The sequence below is a fragment of the Protopterus annectens genome, chromosome 9.part0, assembly GCF_019279795.1.
Source record: "Protopterus annectens isolate FY-2018-M chromosome 9.part0, PAN1.0, whole genome shotgun sequence".
Taxonomy (NCBI): Eukaryota; Metazoa; Chordata; order Ceratodontiformes; family Protopteridae; genus Protopterus; species Protopterus annectens.
In genome coordinates, this window is record NC_056743.1 from 1,612,185,182 (window position 1) to 1,612,205,120 (window position 19,939).

A 19,939-nucleotide genomic window follows, 5' to 3' on the forward strand; every position below is an offset into this window, starting at 1 on the left:
GTTGTTTCATATATATTGGTTCTTTGGCAAAGCAGATATGTCGAAAGAACACAAACCCTCCGGGTTTAAGAAATGCACGAGGTGTGGTTTTAAAATGTCCATAACAGACGACCACGCCTCGTGCGTCTATTGCTTAGGTGCTAAGCATTTACAGGAGTCGTGTAGTGTGTGCCACGCATTCTCTTCTAGAGTCCTCCAGGAGAGGAAAAACAAATTAATCCTCAAGGGATTAATCAAGCCTTCCTTCGAGGAGGCTTTATCTTCCTCTCCGTCTCCTTCTAAAGAAAAGCGTCGGCTCCGACCAGTCAGTCGGAACCGACCGCTAAAAAATCTAAGCAGACTTCTCCATCGGCTCCACGGACTTCGGAGCCGAGGTCAGAACGGTCTGCCTCGATGCCTCCAGCCTCGACCCTCTGGTTTCGAGACGAGGTCTGGGGCATCGAGGCAGGTCACCTCATCGGCTCCACTGATATTGGAGCCGATCAGGTTACCGGCTCAGACTCTTCCCCTCGAGCCGAAGTCCTTATCGGCACCGAGGGAAATTTCCTTGAAACCTTCCTCGGAGCCGATAGCTGTTGAGTCCTTTCGGAGCCGGTCCCCGAGCCCTTCGGAGCCGATGGAGAAATCGGTTCGGGCCCGATCGGTATCCTCTAGGTCATCCAAGATGTCTGATTCGGACATCAACAGGGTGCTCCTTCGACTCTTCCAGTCTCCGGTGTTCCTAAAGCTAGTTTCCCCTCCAGCCCATTTGGCTTCGGAGCCGATGGTCCACTCCCCTACTGTGGTTCCTCCTCCAACAGCTTTGGCACCGTTGGAGCCGGTGCTGGTGGAACCTGTGGAGGTGTTAGGGACGGGCCCGACCCTTGCTCCAACTCCGGCTCTTGGGTCGGAGTTCAGTACACGGACTTCTTCCTTCGGCCCTGGGGGGGAGGCTTCGGGATTGATGCTCTCGGTCCCAAGTCTCCCTCTTGGTGCCGGGCGGCGGGAGTACCGTCCACTGTCGTGGCCACGGAGGTGGGACCCTCCCAGGATTCTGGTGGTCCTGCCTTCAGGGCTATGAGGAGCGCTTTAGCCAAATCTTCCTTGGCTACCTCCACGGTTTCCCCAGCTGCCTCCCTGCATACGGAGACTGGGTCGTTGGCAGTCCCCCTGTCTTTAGACAGCGGAGCCCCAGGGCCTCAGGTTACCCCTGCTGGGGTTTCTCCCCCTCCTGGAGGTCCTTCTGAAGCCTCTTCGGAAGAACCCCTCAGGAAAAGATCGTGCAAGAGGAAGCACGTTGACTCCCCTGATGAGTCTTTGACATCCAACACTGATCTCGATGATGCAGAGGGGTCCCCTAAGTCGTCCTTGGATGATGTTCTTCCCTGTTAACTTTAACACTGACTACCACCTTGCTAACCCTGGTCTTATATCTCTACGTTAATCTCTTCTACCTTACTCACCCTCAATAATGGCCCTCAACTTATCCACACAGCTTATACTCTCATTACTACTCACGACTACTCTCATCTCTACCTACCTCCTTTCCTTCATAGAATACCCACTCTACATTCAACCCTCCAATAAACAAAAAATTACTTCTACCTTCCACACTCCTCTCAGTTCATTCTTAAATGTCAATACCACCTTTAGCTACAACCTAGCCAAATTCCATAGGCGCACTCACCTCACCTACACCCTTTCCTCAGATAGGAAAATAAAACCTCTACCCCTTCTCAAGAGCAACCTTACACCTGCTCCTGATGACTCTACCTTAAAAGACGGTGATATTCACCCTAACCCTGGCCCCATAAATCCTTCTCCACAAACATCCAGACCAACCTCAAATAACACCCTACTGTTAGGGCATCTTAACATACGCAGTGTAAACAACAAAGTACCCTACCTACATGCTCTCCTAGATACTCACAGTTTTGACATTCTCTGTCTCTCCGAAACCTGGCTTAAGCCAGCTACCAAAGACACTGAAATTATACCCCAAGGATATAATATACTAAGGCTTGACCGTACTAAACGCAAGGGTGGTGGAGTTGCAATTCTGTTTAAAAATCACCTCAACATTTCTACCCTGTCTGCCTGTCCAACCCAGGACAGTAAAGTGGAAGCCGTCATTAGTAAACTCCAACTAAATGCAAAAAAAGCCCTTTATATCATCTGTATGTATATACCTCCTGGTAATAATATACCTATCTTAGAAAACTTTCTTAGCTGGGTCTCCATCAACTACCCCCAGGAAACTATAATTCTCGGTGACTTTAATATAGACTGGAATACCATCAACACTGAAAATCCCACCTCTCACATCAACCTAAATGGTTTCACTCAAACCATTACCTCTACTACAAGGTTTAACAAACCAAGTAAAAAGCAAACCATTTTAGACTGGATTCTAATAAACAAACTTAACATCACATACAATGTAGGTACTTTGCCTGATGACCTCAGTGATCATTGCTTAACCTTTATCACGAGAGAGAAGAATGACTTTCCTCACCTCCCTAATATTAGAAATATACGATCTACCAAACACTTTAAAACGGACCTATTTCAAAACGAACTCAGAGCTTGTAACTGGAACCCCTTAAAAATACTTCCACTTAACGAAGCAGTATTATTCTTCAATTCTACTTTTCTTTCCATTCTGAATAAACATGCTCCCGAACGTACCATTAGAATGAGGTCAAATACAGCCCCATGGCTCTCAAATGAAACTAAAAAACTTATCCTCTCTAGAAACAAAGTCTGGGCCAAATGGAGGCACCTTAGAATAAACTCTGATTTCCTTCACTTTCGCGAACTAAGAAACCTGACCAAAAAAGCTATATTAAATGACAAAAGAAAGTTTTACTGTGAACTACAAGAAACCCATTTTAATAAACCAAAACAATTTTGGTCTTCCGTCAATAAACTCCTTTCCCCAGGTTCAGTCAAAACTCCCTCCCCACTCAATGCTGACCCAGACAACCCTGACCAAACTGCCAATGCTTTCAACTCCTTCTTTACTGAAACCATTCAATCTCTTGCAAGTCAACTGAACACTAATAACTTCTACCCTCCAAATATTTTAGCAAACTCTTCCTACAACTTCTCTCTACAACCGGTCTCTACCTCTTTCATCCATCGACTTATCCTCAAACTGAAACCTTGTACACCCTCTGCTGACAAGCTTCCCTCCCTCTTTCTGCAAAAGGCTGCCAAAGAAATTGCCTACCCAATTTCTATACTTATAAATAGAACCACCCAAGAAGGAACTATCCCTGACATCTGGAAAGTCTCTCATATTATCCCACTACACAAAGGCGGTAACTCTATCGAGCATTCTAACTTTAGGCCAATTGCACTTCTCTCACCTTTAGCAAAGATTATGGAGAAGTGTATTCATCAACAACTTGTTCAATATCTGTCCCTACACAATATCTTAGCTAACTGTCAACATGGTTTTAGACCCCACCATAGCACTACCACTGCCCTCCTTTCCTTTGTAGATACTATCAATAGCAATCGCAATAATAACCTTCTCTCTTCTGCACTATTCATTGACCTTTCAAAAGCTTTTGACATGGTCAACCACTCGTCTTTAATTAATATTCTGGAATCCCTCTCATTTGACAAACTTTCCATAAAATGGTTTAGTTCATATCTCTGCAACAGACAACAAGCCGTTCTCTGGGATAACCACATCTCCTCCTTATTGCCCATTTCTATTGGAGTCCCTCAGGGCTCTATTCTTGGCCCACTTCTCTTCTCCCTCTTTATTAATGATCTCCACTCTGTTATCCCACAAGCCACCTGCATTCAATACGCTGACGACTCCACAATTATTTGTTCAGCAACCTCATCTTCTGACTTAATCACACTAACCTAAACTATCTTCAACACAGTAGAAACATGGTTTACTAGACGATACCTCCTCCTTAATGCTAAAAAAACTAAACTTCTCCTCTTCACCCACCACTGCCTCCCCACTACATTTTACCATCCTGGCTAACAATAATACTGTCATCTCTCCAGACTCTACAACTAAACTGCTTGGAATAACCATTGATAACAATCTCTTTTGATCAACACATTAACAACACTATCAAATCTGTAAACAGAAAAATGGGATCCTTATACCGGATCAAACCATTTCTCACCCCATCAGCAAGAGCCACTATCGCCCACTCTCATCTTATATCCACCCTCTTTTATGCCTCTCCTATCTTTACTAACCTCAAGAAATCTAACTTAAACAAACTAGCAACTTGCTACAATAACATTGCCCGCTTCGCCACTGGCAACCCCTTCAGAACCCATCACTGCCTTAATTTGAAACTTCTAGGCTGGCTAGAACTACAAAACTATCTTACACTCACACAACTCTCTATTGCACACAAAATTTTGTACCAACCTAATAACACTCCAATTCTTTCACAGCTTTTACCCCGTTATAACAATCTTACCTCCCTTCGCTCCTCTTCTAAACTCTTGACCAAACCCATAAAAGCTCACAACTTAGCTGGTGACTCACTATTCACTAATACCACAGGCCAAGTATGGAATTCATTACCTAGGGATATAACACTAATCACATCCCTACCCCTCTTCAAACAACAAATCAAACTGTACTTCCAAAATCACTGGCTTTGCTCATGTAATACTCCTGACTAACTTCTCTACCACCCTCTCCTGACCTTTAACCTCACCTGGTGCTTTATATCTAGCATATACCTTTCCTCTCACTTTAATTCACTCTTTGTTCTGACCTATTTCTCTTACCTTTCCCATATCCTCTTGTTAGTCTCTCTTTTTTTCTCTCATCTCTTGACTACTATCTCATTCCTATTCTCTCACATTACTTAATTCCTCCTCCTTCTCTTTCCACTCTTTTTTTTATTGTAGTAGGAGCCTTATGGCATAGCCTGTATGGAATTTATTAAGTAGCCCTGGAAACTGTCCTATCTCTAGTCAGGACTTTTAATGATAATGTACCTTCTTTTTGTGAATTTGATTCGCCTAGTTTATTATTAGCAATTTGTACTCATTCTTGTTTTTTACTATTGTTGTCTTACTTGTATTCTTTGTGTTTATTAAAAGTATGTCTCACTGTTATGTTCTATGTGGAGCTTTTCTCCCCGGGCCTCTACTGAAAATGGAGATATATCCAGCTAGACTAGCCCGGTTAACAAATGTAAAATAAAATAAAATAAAATAAAATAAATGTCTCCTTTGCAGACATCCTAGAAGCCCTAAAACAGCGAGGCGGCTGGCAGTCCAAACCTCCATCTGCTGATGAGTCAGTGTTCCTGAAGGCCTTCGAGGCTCAGCCCTCCGCCTCCTGGGTGTCTCCACCCTTCGACGAGCTCTTGGATTTGATCTGTCGAAGGGCGTGGGAACACCCAGACTCTGTGGAACCGGTGCCTGCTCGTCCGAACAAATTTCTCTCGGCGCCCCCTGATAGAGAGTTCCTTACTAAAGGTGTGGCTGTAAATGCTTTGGTGGTGGCATCTGCTACCCAGCAAGATGTAGCAGAGGCTTCTACGTCTGTCCATCCTCCTAATAAGGAGTCTAGGAGCATGGATCGGTACGGAAAGCGCACCCTTAGTTCAGCGGCCTTTACACTGAGGTCCTTGAACTACCTGACGCACTTTACCAGATTTCAGAGGGATCTGATTAAGGAGCTATCCGATACCCTCTTGGGTAACCTGCCTGAGGAGCTGGCCCAGACGGTTGGCTCTCAGCTGGCTACAATGTCGTCCATTTTGAACTCGTCCATGAGGCTCATTTCGTATGCGGCCGAAGGGGTGAGTAGAGCAGCGGGTAAAGGCATTGCTCTACGGAGACAAGCCTGGCTCCGCCTGTGTCATTTCGCGGAGGCCTTTAAGTCTTCATTTGCCGACGCCTTTGATGGGTCCTCCTGTTTGGACCCAAGGTAAAGACACACTAACCCGCTGTGAACAGGAGGGTAAGACTCTGACTGTTAGGCCACGATTTTCCACTCCCTTTCGGCCTTATCCCAAGGCTAAAAGAGGAGGGAAAATGTGGTTCTGTAGATCTCAGAAGCCTTACCCCTCTCAGCAGGAAGGTTCCCTTCCAGAGGCAGAGGAGGGGAAATTCATCCGGAAGACGCTGTCCCAGAGGCGGCAGAGGCCCTCGCAACACTGGAGACCGCGAGTCCTTTCGTGGCTCTTCAGCCTTTCATAGTCCCTGAGGGATTGCCCGGCTGTGCTGCTCCGGAGCCAGTCGGGGGTCATTTCTCGAAGCACCTGAAGGCCTGGGAAGGGATCACTCAGGACCGATGGGTGCTTCGGATTATCGCCGGAGGTTACTCCATCCCATTCTCTCATCCCCCCCCCAGTCCAAAAAAATCCCGGACCCGCCACCCAGTCAACGGGATACCGCAGCCTCAGAAGTTTCAAAGCTGCTGCAAAAAGGAGTCATCCAACCGGTCCCCGCAGACCAGATCGGATTAGGGACTTACTCAAGATTCTTTTTGGTGCCAAAAAAGACCGGGGACTTGAGGCCCATTTTGGACCTCAGCATCCTAAACCGCTCAGTCAGAAAGTCCAAGTTCCGAATGGTCACTCTACAAACCATTCTCCCATTGCTGGAGAAAGGTGTTTGGATGTGCTCCATAGATCTCAAGGACGCTTATCATATCATGGTACATCAAGCGTCCAGGAGACATCTGCGCTTCAGCCTAGGAGGCAGTCATTTTCAGTTCCGCGCGCTGCCCTTTGGTCTCACCACAGCCCCCAGGGTGTTCACCAAGTGCTTGGCAGTAGTGACTGCTCACCTGAGAAGTCTAGGATTCCAGGTGTTTCCGTATCTAGACGACTGGCTCCTAACTGCCACCTCCAAGCATCTACTTCATGGAGCCTACAAGCCACTATATCACTGGGCAATTCCCTTGGAATCACCTTCAATTGGTCAAGTCTGTGTTGCGCCATCTCAACGAATAAGATTCATAGGGGTAGAGATAGACTCAAACCAAATGCGGGTCTATCTACCTACAGACAGAATTCAAACCATACAAAATAAAGTTCGAGCCTTACTTCCCAGGTCCAAAGCCCCAGCCAGAATGGTCCTGCAGCTATTGGGATCCATGTCTGCCATGGTTCTTCTAGTCCCCTTGGCAAGGTTGCACATGAGAATCCTCCAGTGGCTTCTTTCAGCTCAGTGGTCCTTTCAGGAACTCCCTCTCAGTCACCTCATATGGATCATGGAATCTTGCAAACGGGAACTTCACTGGTGGCTAGTGCCCTCCAATTTGGATCAGGGACGACCCTTTGTTCTTCCTCCTCCGGCGGCCACTTTGACCACGGACGCCTCCCAGATGGGGTGGGGGGGCATTCCCTGGGCAGGTCAGTCCAAGGCAAATGGCACCCAGAAGAGACTTTTCTTCATATCAACATCCTAGAAATGAGGGCAGTACTCCTGTCCCTTCAAGCCTTTCACGATTATCTCCCTCAGGGCGTAATTGCTGTTCACTCAGACAACATGTCAGTTGTCTGGTACCTGAACAAACAGGGAGGAACCAGATCCTATCCTCTTTGCAGAGAAGCCATGAGAGTTTGGGAATGGGCAGTCTCGACCAAACGCTTCCTAGTGGCTACTCACATGCCGGGCAAGTCCAATGTCATAGCCGACAGATTGAGCAGAACCATCCTCTCTCCTCACGAATGGTCTCTGAATATGACAGTTGCAAGTCAGATTTTCAGCAAATGGGGAGTTCCGTGTTGCGACCTCTTCACACTCCTCTGAATGCGAAGTGCAAAGAATTCTTCTCCCTAACCCCTGCCCGGGAAGAGCCCCATGGACGATTAGTCCATCCTTGGCCCACCGGCTTGCTTTATGCCTTCCTCCAGTTCCTCTCCTCCCAGGGTGATTCAAAGGCATCTCTTGGGAGCAAAATGATCTTAATTGCTCCTTACTGGCCTCGTCAAGTGTGGTTCCCTATCTTCGAAACATGCTCTGGAAGGTCCATGGTTCCTGGACCAGGTCCCAGACCTACTGGTTCATCAGTCGGGACTATTCCACCAGTCCCTACACACCTTAAAATTGACGGCCTGGCTCCTCCTCTTCCGACGATAGTCAGGAGTCATACATTGGATCCAGATGTTGTGCACATATTATCTTCGCCCATAAGTCTGCTACAAAGAAACTGTATTCTAGCAAATGGAAAAGGTTTGCTATTTGGGCTCAACTCCGGCCTGGACCCCATTTCTATTCCGTGGCAGAGGTACTAAAATTTCTGACCTCTCTTTTCAATCAAGGCTCTTCAGTTTCTACCATCAAAGTACAATTGGCAGCAATTTCTAATTTTCACGAATCCATAGACCCACCTTTAATGAGCAACAGATTGTGTAAGACCTTCCTGAAAGGTGCTGCTCTATTAAGACCTCCGATTTCTCATCCTGCACCTCCATGGGATCTCGATATAGTGTTACGCCTTGACTTCTTTCCCTTTGAACCGCAGCTACCTGTGATCTAAAGTTTCTATCATGGAAGACAGCCTTTCTGGTGGCGATTACTTCTGCCAGAAGAGTTTCAGAGCTTCAAGCTTTGTCAGTGAAACCCCGCACTTGGTTTTTCATAAAGACAGAGTATCTCTCAGACCAAATCCTTCCTTTGTTCCTAAAGTTTGTTCTACTTTATGCTTACAACAATCGTTAGAGCTTCCAGTTTTTTTCCCAAAATACTCTAACAAAGCGGAGTTTATATTCCACACACTAGATGTCCACAGACAGTTATGTTTTTATTTAGACAGGACCAAACAAACAAGGAAAACAGATCAGTTGTTTGTATCCTTTGCAGATAACAAATTGGGCAACGCTGTCACAAAGGTCACTATTGCCAAATGGATCAGGGACTGTATTACTCAAGCTTATATTTATTCTAACAAAGAGCTTACCACCTCTGTCAAGGCTCATTCTACAAGGGCTATGGCTATTTCGGTAGCATTTCACTCTAAGCTTGCTATTAGTGACATTTGTGCTGCGGCTACATGGTCTTCCCCGCACACCTTCATTTCCCATTACAAATTAGATGTGGCATCTAGAGGACGAGCTTCATTTGGTTCCACAGTGCTCAGGAGTGTTTTCCAATGAGCCACCCAGGATTTAGGTGCTAGGGGCGCTGTCCCATCAGTTCAGAATGTAGGCGAGATAGGATCACATAACATCTTTTAGTTATGTACTCAATGGGATCCATCTCGCCTACATTCCCAATAACCCACCCTCCTTCCCCCTTCCTTGGAGATCAGAGGATATCAGAAGGTCCGAATTCTGTTGTTTCATCTTGAAACATCTAACAATGTTATATAACCAAGTTGTGCATGTGTGCATGAATGCGGACAAACAAGATCTGGGGGATTAGTGGTGGTGCATCCTGGGATAAAGATAGCTCAGCCAATTAGAGGCCTCGCTCTATAGCATAAGCGTGCCAAGTCAGAGCCAAGGGATCGGCTCCGAACCATCAGTTCAGAATGTAGGCGAGATGGATCCCAAACATCTGAAGTTATGGTGAGTACATAACTAAAAGTTAATGCTCACTGAAAACGAGTCCACCGTTTTACAGCGTCATATTACGCTGCTGTAAAGCTCGGACAGTTAAAAACAGATGCCATTTTTTATGCTTGCTAAGCAGTGCTTTTCTATTTAGTGAACATAAAATGAAAAGGTAAATAAAGAAAAAAGATAGAAAAGCAGGTGTTTGTCTCTGTGTCTTTGTACCTGTATGTGTGTGCATGTTTCGAGAGAGAAAGAGACCCCACACACACAGTGTTGACTGCAGCATGCATTCCAAAAGCAGAGCACTATTAAAAATAAGACTCTATTCCTCAATGATTTCTACTCCTTTCAGACAGTAAAATTCTAAATCCATGTACAGAGAAGCACTAAGAGGCAAAATTAGGACAGTAAAGGGGGAGGGGGTGAGATGCCTTTCTTATTCACTTGCACACAAGGACACATCTGAGGATTTGTTAACTCAGCAAAGTGGATGTAATTGGTGTGTGTTTCTGACTGTGTGTGTGTGTTTGTCAGTTTGTGTGTGTGTGCCTGCTCATCTGTTTCTGAATGTTCATAGGTTGGTACTAGGCTATTGGCTCTAGGGCCTATACAAGCCTAACCATAACAATTCCCTGGCTATTTCTTCCCACACTATTTACTTCCCTGTATGTTCCTCCCCATGTGTGTTTCAGTGCATAAGTTTTCTGAGTCTTGTCAGTTTCTGTGCTTCTGAATATATATATGTGTGTATGTGTGTGTAGTAGTAGTTCAGATGTCTGAAGAAGTGGGGGTATTTACACCAACGAAAGCGCTTACTGTATTAATAAATTTGTTTGTACCATTAGCCTTGGCTATTTCTTGTTTTTATAGTTACAGTTAATATAAATCAGTGGCAAATGATTCTGTGACCTATATTTAAACCCTGTTGGCAGTACGACTCTGGGATAATTGTGTAGTGTTTGTCACATTTATGTAACATCTAGTTTGGACTAGATTACAGAAAGTGCTTCTTCCTTACTGTATAAGGGCAGGGCTAATATTTTTAACTACCATCTCAACACTTCATCTAGTGTATTTCAAGGGTCAGAAGGCATTAAGATAGGCATTATCTCACAAAGTACTACACAGTCTACTTGTTACGCTTTTATATTTTGGTAACATACTGGTGCATATGTTTGTCAGTAGCTCAGTAGCATTGCTGAAAGTCTTTGTGCAACAGTGCTACACTTTGCCATTAAACTGCACACGCACCAACTTTATGAAATCATTGTGGCATTTCTCAGGTTAGCAGGCACATGATTTCCATCCTGTTGCAGTAATATCAAGGTACTTTAGCACTGCTTTTCCTGAACTCCCTTCCATTATTCCAGCAGTTCCTACTGCAGTCCTTTGCAGCAAACTCAGGCATGAGACCTCCGGGGGTGGTGAATTCTAAGTAAGGGCACCCTATGCTCCATTTTATGGCAGACCTAGTCAGAGACATCTGAAGGTTTATCTGTGTAAATGAGAAATCACATGAGTGGTACAGCAGTTAGATGTAGAAAGCTACCCCCCTTCTGGCTGGAGTGTCTGATTCTTTGGTACCAGTCTCCCAGTCATGAGTAGATCCTATGCTACACCCGCACATGTACCATGGATTTTTGCTACAATAAACGCCATGGCTTAGTTATTTTGTGTAACACAGTTTGTTGGTTTTGCAGTTGTATCACTAATAATTTAGTGTGTGAAGACTAGAAACCTTTCTACAGCTGTGGGGTAATAGGTTTTAATTCACCCTCATGATGACCATATTTGTCACATAATCCTCAAATGGCCTGAAACCCATTTGCTAGCCATTGTAGTCTTGTACACTAAAAACAGTTACTTATTCACAAATTTTGATTTGTCTTTCTACTTGCTCTCTTTGCAACCAGAATTATGTTTATCTCTGCCCTTCAAAAATATATATAGATATATATGCACAGGAAAATAATTTTAGATCTGTATCACCCCTTAAGGTTTTGCAGGGGTTGTGCAGAAGACTAAAGCTCTGACTGTTAAGGAGCAAATTCTTGTATCAAGGGTGCAGTTTTAATCTTCTCATTTTCATGTGTCTTCTGTGTGGTCTTGAGCAAAGCACTTAACCAGACAGTGTTTGGGCTGTTGGGAATTTGTGCTAGGCTTCTTAATGGTCTCCTGGACAGCATGCCTAGTAAACTATGAACCTTAAAAAGGACCAACAAGTAAATAAAGAAATTGATAAATACATATAGCTAATTGCACTCATAGTTGTTTATCTTATTTACGAGTTATTACCCGCACCCTTTATATTTTAAATATCTAGGAAAGGTACACCTAGTAGCCAAGCAGTGTCCTGTTTGGACTAACACTGTTTTGACATGCTTTTTGTTTCTGGTACAGAAGTAAAAAGTGCAAGTCACAAACCCAGACATCTTCATTAAGCATATTCAGTGGAACAAGCAATAGTTTTAAGCCCTCTCTGACAATATCTAAAATTGCCTTTATAAATGCGGAGCTGCTGTTCTAACCCTTGTTGAGTACCCTGGGAATCCTATTTTTTTCTGACTGGTTAAGGAAGCAGCATGGGATTCAGGCTGCAGTACTAATATGGTTTCTTGGCTTGATGGCAGTTGTGATCTTTATTTTGCCATTTGCATCCTTGAGAAGGCAGGTGTTGCACTAAATCATGAGTTGTCATTGGCTGCAGTGTCTCCATGCACTCATTGATCGTTCAGTGTCAGGCCACCATTGCTTGGTCATGGGGAAGTGGACAACTTCTATCAGATTCTAACTAGGCCTCCATTTCCTGCAGCCAAGTTCTCTGTATGTTTTTGTGATGGTTATTTCACTAGTGGACTGGGGAGTTCACTTTGGCTTCCACATGCCTGGAGTCATGTCCTGTCCCCAAGAAAGGGGCCTCTATAACAGGTAGTTTGAGCTTCAAGTAGATTCCTTGGCTCTCAACACCTTGGAGACAAATCTGCTTTTGCGGCCACTCCATATATCCCAGGGTAACTGAACAAGTGGATAGACTTGCTGAATTACTTCACCAGTTCTGTCTTGGAACTATGGATTCAGTGGCTTTTTATGTTCCTGGTCTTCCAAAGGTGGAGCAGTTTTCTACACAGAAGAATGCAGTTCTTCTTGCTTCAGCGAGGGAAGTGAAAGGTAGCAATGGATTCATTTTGCATTCAGGGGGCTTGAAGATAGATAAGTACTTCCCCATCATCCCCGTTAATTCCATTCTTCATCACAGCATTAAGGGAAGAAAAGTCAAAATAAATTCTCATTCTTTGGTGGCTGAGGGGAATATTTTCATGTTCCCACCCCCATGGTGTTACATGAATCTCTCTTGGTTCAAGTCGTAGATATCACCCATAGGTGGGATTGCAACCAACTCCACTACAGGAGCTGGCTTCTAATGTAGATTTTGTAGTCTCATACATCTAGTGGCCATTTCACAGGTGATTGAGAAAGACAGGAGGCTTTCCACTCAGCAGGCTTATGCTTTAAGGTGGAAATATCTGCCAGCCTGAGAAAATGGTACCAATTGCCATCCCAGTCTGTCAGCTTGCAGGTGATCCTGACTTGTATTAAGCACCTTTGTGGTTCACACCACAGTTACTTCTTGATAAAGAGAAAGATGTTTAGCTATTTTTGCCCATCAGGACCCTAGGTAGAAGACTGGACTGCAGCTCTGCATGTAGTCGATCAAGCAGCTCCTTAAATGAGCACTGCTTATTCATCTTCCTTTGAAGAGCTCTTCCTCTTAATGGGGCTCGATCCTGATGACTGGGCTTGCTCCTCCAGAATTTTAAGCTATTGGGGTGGTGGCACTGATGTTTTGTTTCTTGTTACATTGTGTATCAGATGTCCATAACTTCTCTTTAATGATCTGGGAGCAGCTGCAGGACATCATGTGTAGAGACCTTTATTCAACTTTTCACAAGGATCCTTAGTTCCTTAGGACAAAATCACATTTTCTCTTTAAGACTAGTTCCAAATTGCCCCTGATCTAGCTGATGCACCTCTTATTTTATTTATTTTTTTTCTTAATTGGCACAGAGACTAGGATATAGAGAGATATTCACACTATGGATGTGCTATGGTAGCTCGGATTTTACTTGAAGTGAGTACATTTATTTATGGAGACTAAAGAGAAGTTTATTTCCTTCACTTCAGGGAATGAAGATTCTCAGCAGCCAACAAAACCTTTCCATAAGAGAAGAAGTTACTTTCAGTGCTTGGTTCAGTAATGACACGTTTGCAGACATCTGCGTCATAGCCTCTTGCTCTTCATTGTATGCCTTCATCAGGCATTATCTCAACTTCCGCTCCAGTACATAATCTTCTTTTGGCATGTATGTAGTTAATGGCTCTGCCTTCTGAACCTTGGTGCTTAAGCTGTCCTCTGTTTTACTCCTTGAAATGCATCTAAACTGTAGGACCATCAAGGAAATTGGATCTAACATGCATTCTTACTATATCAGTTGATCTATAAGGGTATTCCTATCGATGAATCACATTCTGAACTCTCGTCCCGTTTTGTTTAGACTTTTCAAAATCAAACTTTTATCTGTTTGAGTTCTGTGTAAGCTGGATAAGTATTGTTATATTAGTTAATAGTTTAAGTCCCAATTTTTCATTATTTCATGATTTACAGGATGGCACTTGCTTGAACTAGTAGGATCCAGGGCTAGGCACACTTATGTAATCAGAGTCTGATGTTCTGGCATGCAGTGCACTGATTACATGCCTGCAATCTTCAGAGAAAAATGCTGAATTGTGATTGTGTCAATGAATCCAAATGTATGATCCAAGCACAGTTCACTAATAGATCAGCTGTTGTTTTAAGACTTTATATGTATGTGCAGAGGTGCTTGAAATTGTTTTCCAGTGTATGATATGGTGGACTGTGTGATGGGTAGTGTGATTTTGTTTAGCTGACTGAAGGATTAAACCCACTGCCAGAGGTATCAAATTTCAAAACAACATTTATCAGACTCAGTATTGTCATTCATCATAATTTGAGAAAATGACACCACTACAGTGCAGAACGTGGGTGTGATATCCTGCATGAAGCACCTTTCCAGGATGGAAAAACATGGGGTACCCAAGAAAGGAGATGCAACTTCAGGTAAAATGGTGGCTGGGAAGAATGCTACTACTTATATTCTAGCAGGTGATAGTAGTGATTTCAGAAAGGATGGTATTGAGTAGATATGAAACTGCAGGATTTGGAAATAGCCTGGAGTATGAAAGAGTGAGGCTGGAGGAAAATGAGGTTATGTTATGACCCAGATGACTGGAAGAGGAGATCGAGGATAAGGAGAGTGATATGAATAAACCATGAAGAGGTATGAGAAATGTAATGATTTTCAAGACTATATTGTCTAGTAGTGCATAGAAAAAGCAAAGAAAATGTGGACTACATAATAATGTTAGGCTGTATTTCAAAGGGCTGCAAGAGGAGACAGCGGGCTGCCATTAGAAAAAAAGGATGTTGACTAACAACAAAGACTTTTGCAATAGTGGAAATGTAGGCTTTAACTGGTATATGTAAGAGAGAACTGCCTTTGATTTAAATATTAACACTTTTGTATAGAGAGCATTTGGGCAGTGTATGTGTGCGTTTTGGTCTTAAAGAACTGAAGTAGATGAAAGGCATTATTTAGGTTATTTACTCATTCATAAGAATAACTGCGGTGGTGGTGCTGCGGTAGCGTTGTCGCCATATAGCAAGACGTTGTCCCGTTCGAGTCTCAGCTAGAGCGTCTTCTGTGTGGAGGCATACATGAATGGGGCGTGCCTTCGTTGAAGGTTGTGCATCAGGGCTGGTAACCCGGTACGTAAAAATCCGCTACCAATCATTAGCAGACCGGAGTTCCGCTGTGGCGACCCCTAACCGGGAAAAGCCGAAAGACACAAACAAACTCATTCATAAGAATGCAATAAAAGGAAAAATATGAAAATGGCACTTAGATGCAATTTCATATAGAAATATGTACAAGAGTTATGGCTAAGATTAAAATGTGATTTAATATTGTGAGTTAATGAAACCTTTTGACAAACTAGGGGTGTGTGTGTGTGTGTGTGTAAGTGGGAGGATAGAAAGTTTGTTAAACTAAAATGCTTGAGCAACTCATGACATATTTGAGACAAGATGAGGAAATGTTTTTACTTGGCTTGCTTAATGTTACAACTGTGAGTCATACTGTCATATTAATGCATAATGTAATGTTAGAGTCACTAAGATGAACTGTGTGGAAAAGTATGACTGCTAGGAGAAAAAATGCATCAGAGCTATTTGAAGTTAGGAAAAAGAAGAGAAATGGACAGCTCGGAACTGTGGAACAGGGATCAAAAGAGGAGGAAGGAAATGAAGAATTAGATGGGATTAGAGAAAGGCAGAAAAACAGGATTGAAAGCCATTGCTGTACAGTACTGCACTAGAGCACATTGGAATATCTTTATGGTATTTTTTATTACTTGGCTGACATCCACAAGTTAAGCGCTTTAATATGCAAACATACAGACTTCCTCAGAACCGATAAACTCTGATTTTTCAAAAGTTTAAATAGCAAAAAAGGCGCCAAATAATACACAGATTTAAAGGAACATCATCCTATAAAAACAAATTAATGAATATGTTACAATTCAATCCTTAAAATCTATATGTGTAATATACACAACTTTAAAAACATCTCTTTAAAAACAATAGATATATAATAAGAACCGTTAATTAATGTCCAACATGTAAATAATTGATCAAGTGTATAACATAAATAAATACTGTATACATATGCTATATCATATATGGGGACTGCACCAAAAACAAAGAAAATGAAAAACTGACTACCCTAATAACAAAAAAGGTTTTATACTAATGCTATCATTGATACCAGGATATCTGGTTGCATCCGTAAATATTTGCCAATTACTTTCTTTTAATGCCAGTAACATCTTCCAATTCCCACCATATGGTTGGCATAATACTTGGTCAATGATAGCCAATTTAAATATATGTTGTTCCCCTTTATCACACAAATGTCTATACATTGCATTATTCGTATCTTTCACTTGTATCTTTTAGTAGTGTTCATAAATACACTTTTTTAACTGTCTTTCTGTTTTACCTATATAAAATGCAGGGCAGGCTATACAGGTGGCAAGATATACCACCTGCCTGGTGTTACAATTGCCTGCCCTGCACCTGACATATGTATGATTCATATCTTGAAGCTTGATATGCAATTCTTCATTAATACGTCCACATTGTCTACAATTTCCACATTTCTTAGTCCCTTTGTGAGCAATCTTAATGCTTACATGATTACTAGCTTTTTCTAATAACCTTTTGATATTCGGAGCTGTCTTATACACAAAGCTTGGAAAACTCCCTAACTTCGTACCTATGTTGTCCGACACAGTTATCAAATCCCAATGTCTTAATATTATATCTTTAATAAAACTAACATAGGGGGTGTACATCAAAACACATACCCTCTTATTAACCCCTTTATAAGTTTGTTTACCCGTATTTTCCACTAGTATATCACCACCATCAACAAAAGATCTTCCCAACAATGGTATATATTTGATACCCCATTGTTGTCTGACGTATTTAACAGTATCTTTCAACATTTTTTCAGGGTATCCTCTATTTCTGAACATATTATAGATGAATTCCATTTCCTTTTCCATAATTTCTTTAGTAGATGACATTCGTGCTGCTCTTATACATTGTCCCTTAACATTTTTAAACATATATGGTGGATGATTACTATTATATACAATATAATCATTAGAAAAAGTTGTTTTTCTATATATCCTGGATGCAAAACCATCGTTCACATGACTAATATAAGTATCCAGGTATGCAGTACCTTTTTCATTAGTATTATGTGTAAATCTTAAAAAATGTGTCATCCCATTAAGGTACTCTATAAATTCAGTAATAGCGTCTTTATTACCCTTCCATAAAATGAATAAATCATCTAAATATCTGGCATAGAATGCAATGTCCGAAGAAAACCTACTTTTAAACAAATGTTCGGACTCCCATTCTAACATCACCAGATTGGCAAAAATGGGGGCACAAGACGCCCCCATAGCTACCCCTTTGCACTGTCTGAAGTATTCACCTTGGAATATGATATAATTGTGGTCTAGGACTAGCGCCATCATATCTACAATAAGGCAAATACGATCCCAGCTCATGTTCGAACATTTCCTCAAGCTATTACTGAAAAATTCCAGTCCAATATCTTTCGGTATACTAGAATATAAATCTGTAACATCAATGGTAACAAAAATCAGATCTTTTTTCCACAATTCTGTAGTCAATTTGCCCAAAAAATTCCAAGAATCTTTCATTAGATGTGGTATATTCCCATATATATGTTTGGTCCATCTATTGATTGCTACCCCTAAATTGTATGTTTTTGATTTAGAACCAGAAATAATAGGTCTAAATGGGGGGTTACTAATAGATATGTGGACTTTGGGCATGCCTATGATGTGGGCCAAAATAGGATAATCACCCTTCAAAAATGTGTATATTTCCTGGGTAATTCTATTATCTAATAGATACTCCTCTAAAGCTACATCTATTCTTTTATGACCAATATTAATTTGATTAATAGATACCGCCTCATAATTACCAGACTCGTACAATAAATTATGTATTTGTGTGTTGTAGTCAAAGGTATTATAAACAACTACAACCCCCCCCCCTTATCCGGTTTCATAATTCTAATTTCATTGTTGTGAACTAATTGGTTCAAACATTCCCATTCCTTCATAGTTAAGTTATCCTGAAAATTAATATAATGAGATTTTCCCTTTCTAATGTTACTATTTAACCAATAAATGTCTTTTCAAACCATTCTTTCAAAATTGGTTACCTGTGTACACGGCACTGGAATATAGGAGCTTTTTTTCTTAAGTTCTTCAATTCTAAAAACTTCCTCATGGTCCACTCTATCCTCAAATTGGAAGGCTAAATTTAACCTTCTACAATATAACTTAAATTCTTTTATAGTATCTACTAAATTAAATCCTACATTAGGAATGAATTTCATCCCTTTACTCAATAATTGTATAAATTCATGACCAATTATTAAATCGGTATAATTAAATACATTAAACCCATTATAAGTCCTTAAAATATTCTTATTAATACATTTATCTAAATTATCATTGGCTTCATCTATGTGTTCCTTTAAATATTGTCCATTATATATAAATTGATACTCTGGGTTTTCCATAATGGAATAAGAACAAATATTATCAAAAAAACTATTACTGTTTATATTCTGATCTACCTTTTTCCTGTTTATCTTACTTTTTTGTTCCATTGGGTAAACTGCCTCTTCGGTGCTGGTAAAAATCTGCCCCCTTGAAAATTTTCATCATTTTCCACATTCCTTGATATATATCTATAACTACTATGTCTTACATTATGCATATTTTTTCTATCCTGTGGCCATACATATGCTCTTTTCCCCTGATATTGTTCAATGTCACGCTGTATCTTCTTATTTTTTCTCTGATAAGTAATGTAAGCTTTATTTTCAGCTGTTTGAAATTGCTTATTATACAGATCCCTCCATAATTCAAAATCACTATGCTTTAAAATAATTTCATTTAAACCTTCCACTTCTCTAACTAAGGTAGATAGTTTACCATCATTTAATTTAATTAATAATTTCATATACATATACCCAAACCCATCAAACATATTATTAAATTCATTAATCACACCATCATTATAATCAACACCCATGGGTAATTTAAAAAATCTAAGCCCTTTTGGCACTATTTATATATTTATACATTTTGCTAAATAAGCATTGTCTATCTTAATACTCTTAATCTGTAATAATTTTTTACCTAAATTAAAAATCATTTCTTTCAAAGGATTATTTGTACTGCTCAAACACCTTTCATTAACTTGAATATTATGCTCTATATTGTCAAAATCAAATTCATCACACATAAATAAATCCATAACGTCAGTAGCATAATGTGCAACATCTTTAAAGTCATTAACTTTATTTCCCAACTGTCGTTTAGTTTCAAGACATGGGCTCGAAACTGTTTTACTGTTTACAGTACCTTTAAGCAATTTGTTCTGTGTTCTAGTGATCGCTGAATAAGTTTTAGCTGGTTGTCGGCTCTTGGGTCTAGCCCCGGTGCGCTCAGCTTCATCCCGAATATGAAACAAGCTAAAATCAAAAGTGAATTCGTTGGTCAGTGACGGATTGCTGTTGGAAATTCTGTTACCATAATCCAATGAATCTTGCATAGATCGTAAACCACGTTGTTCCCCACACACCTGTCCATTGGGAATATCCATCTGTGTGCTTATGTCTATACCTGCAGGAACCTCGGAAGGAAGAATATTAGAGTGTTTAGCAGGTGTGCGTTTCACAGAAAGGACATGT

General features: G+C 41.3%; 1 protein-coding gene across 1 annotated transcript in view; it reads left to right on the top strand.

The window, feature by feature from the left end:
• Window positions 1-19,939, top strand: part of LOC122810728 (cytochrome P450 4F3-like) — a 3,229,861-nt gene that overhangs the window by 34,723 nt on the left and 3,175,199 nt on the right. The gene's annotated exons all lie outside the window — the stretch shown is intronic.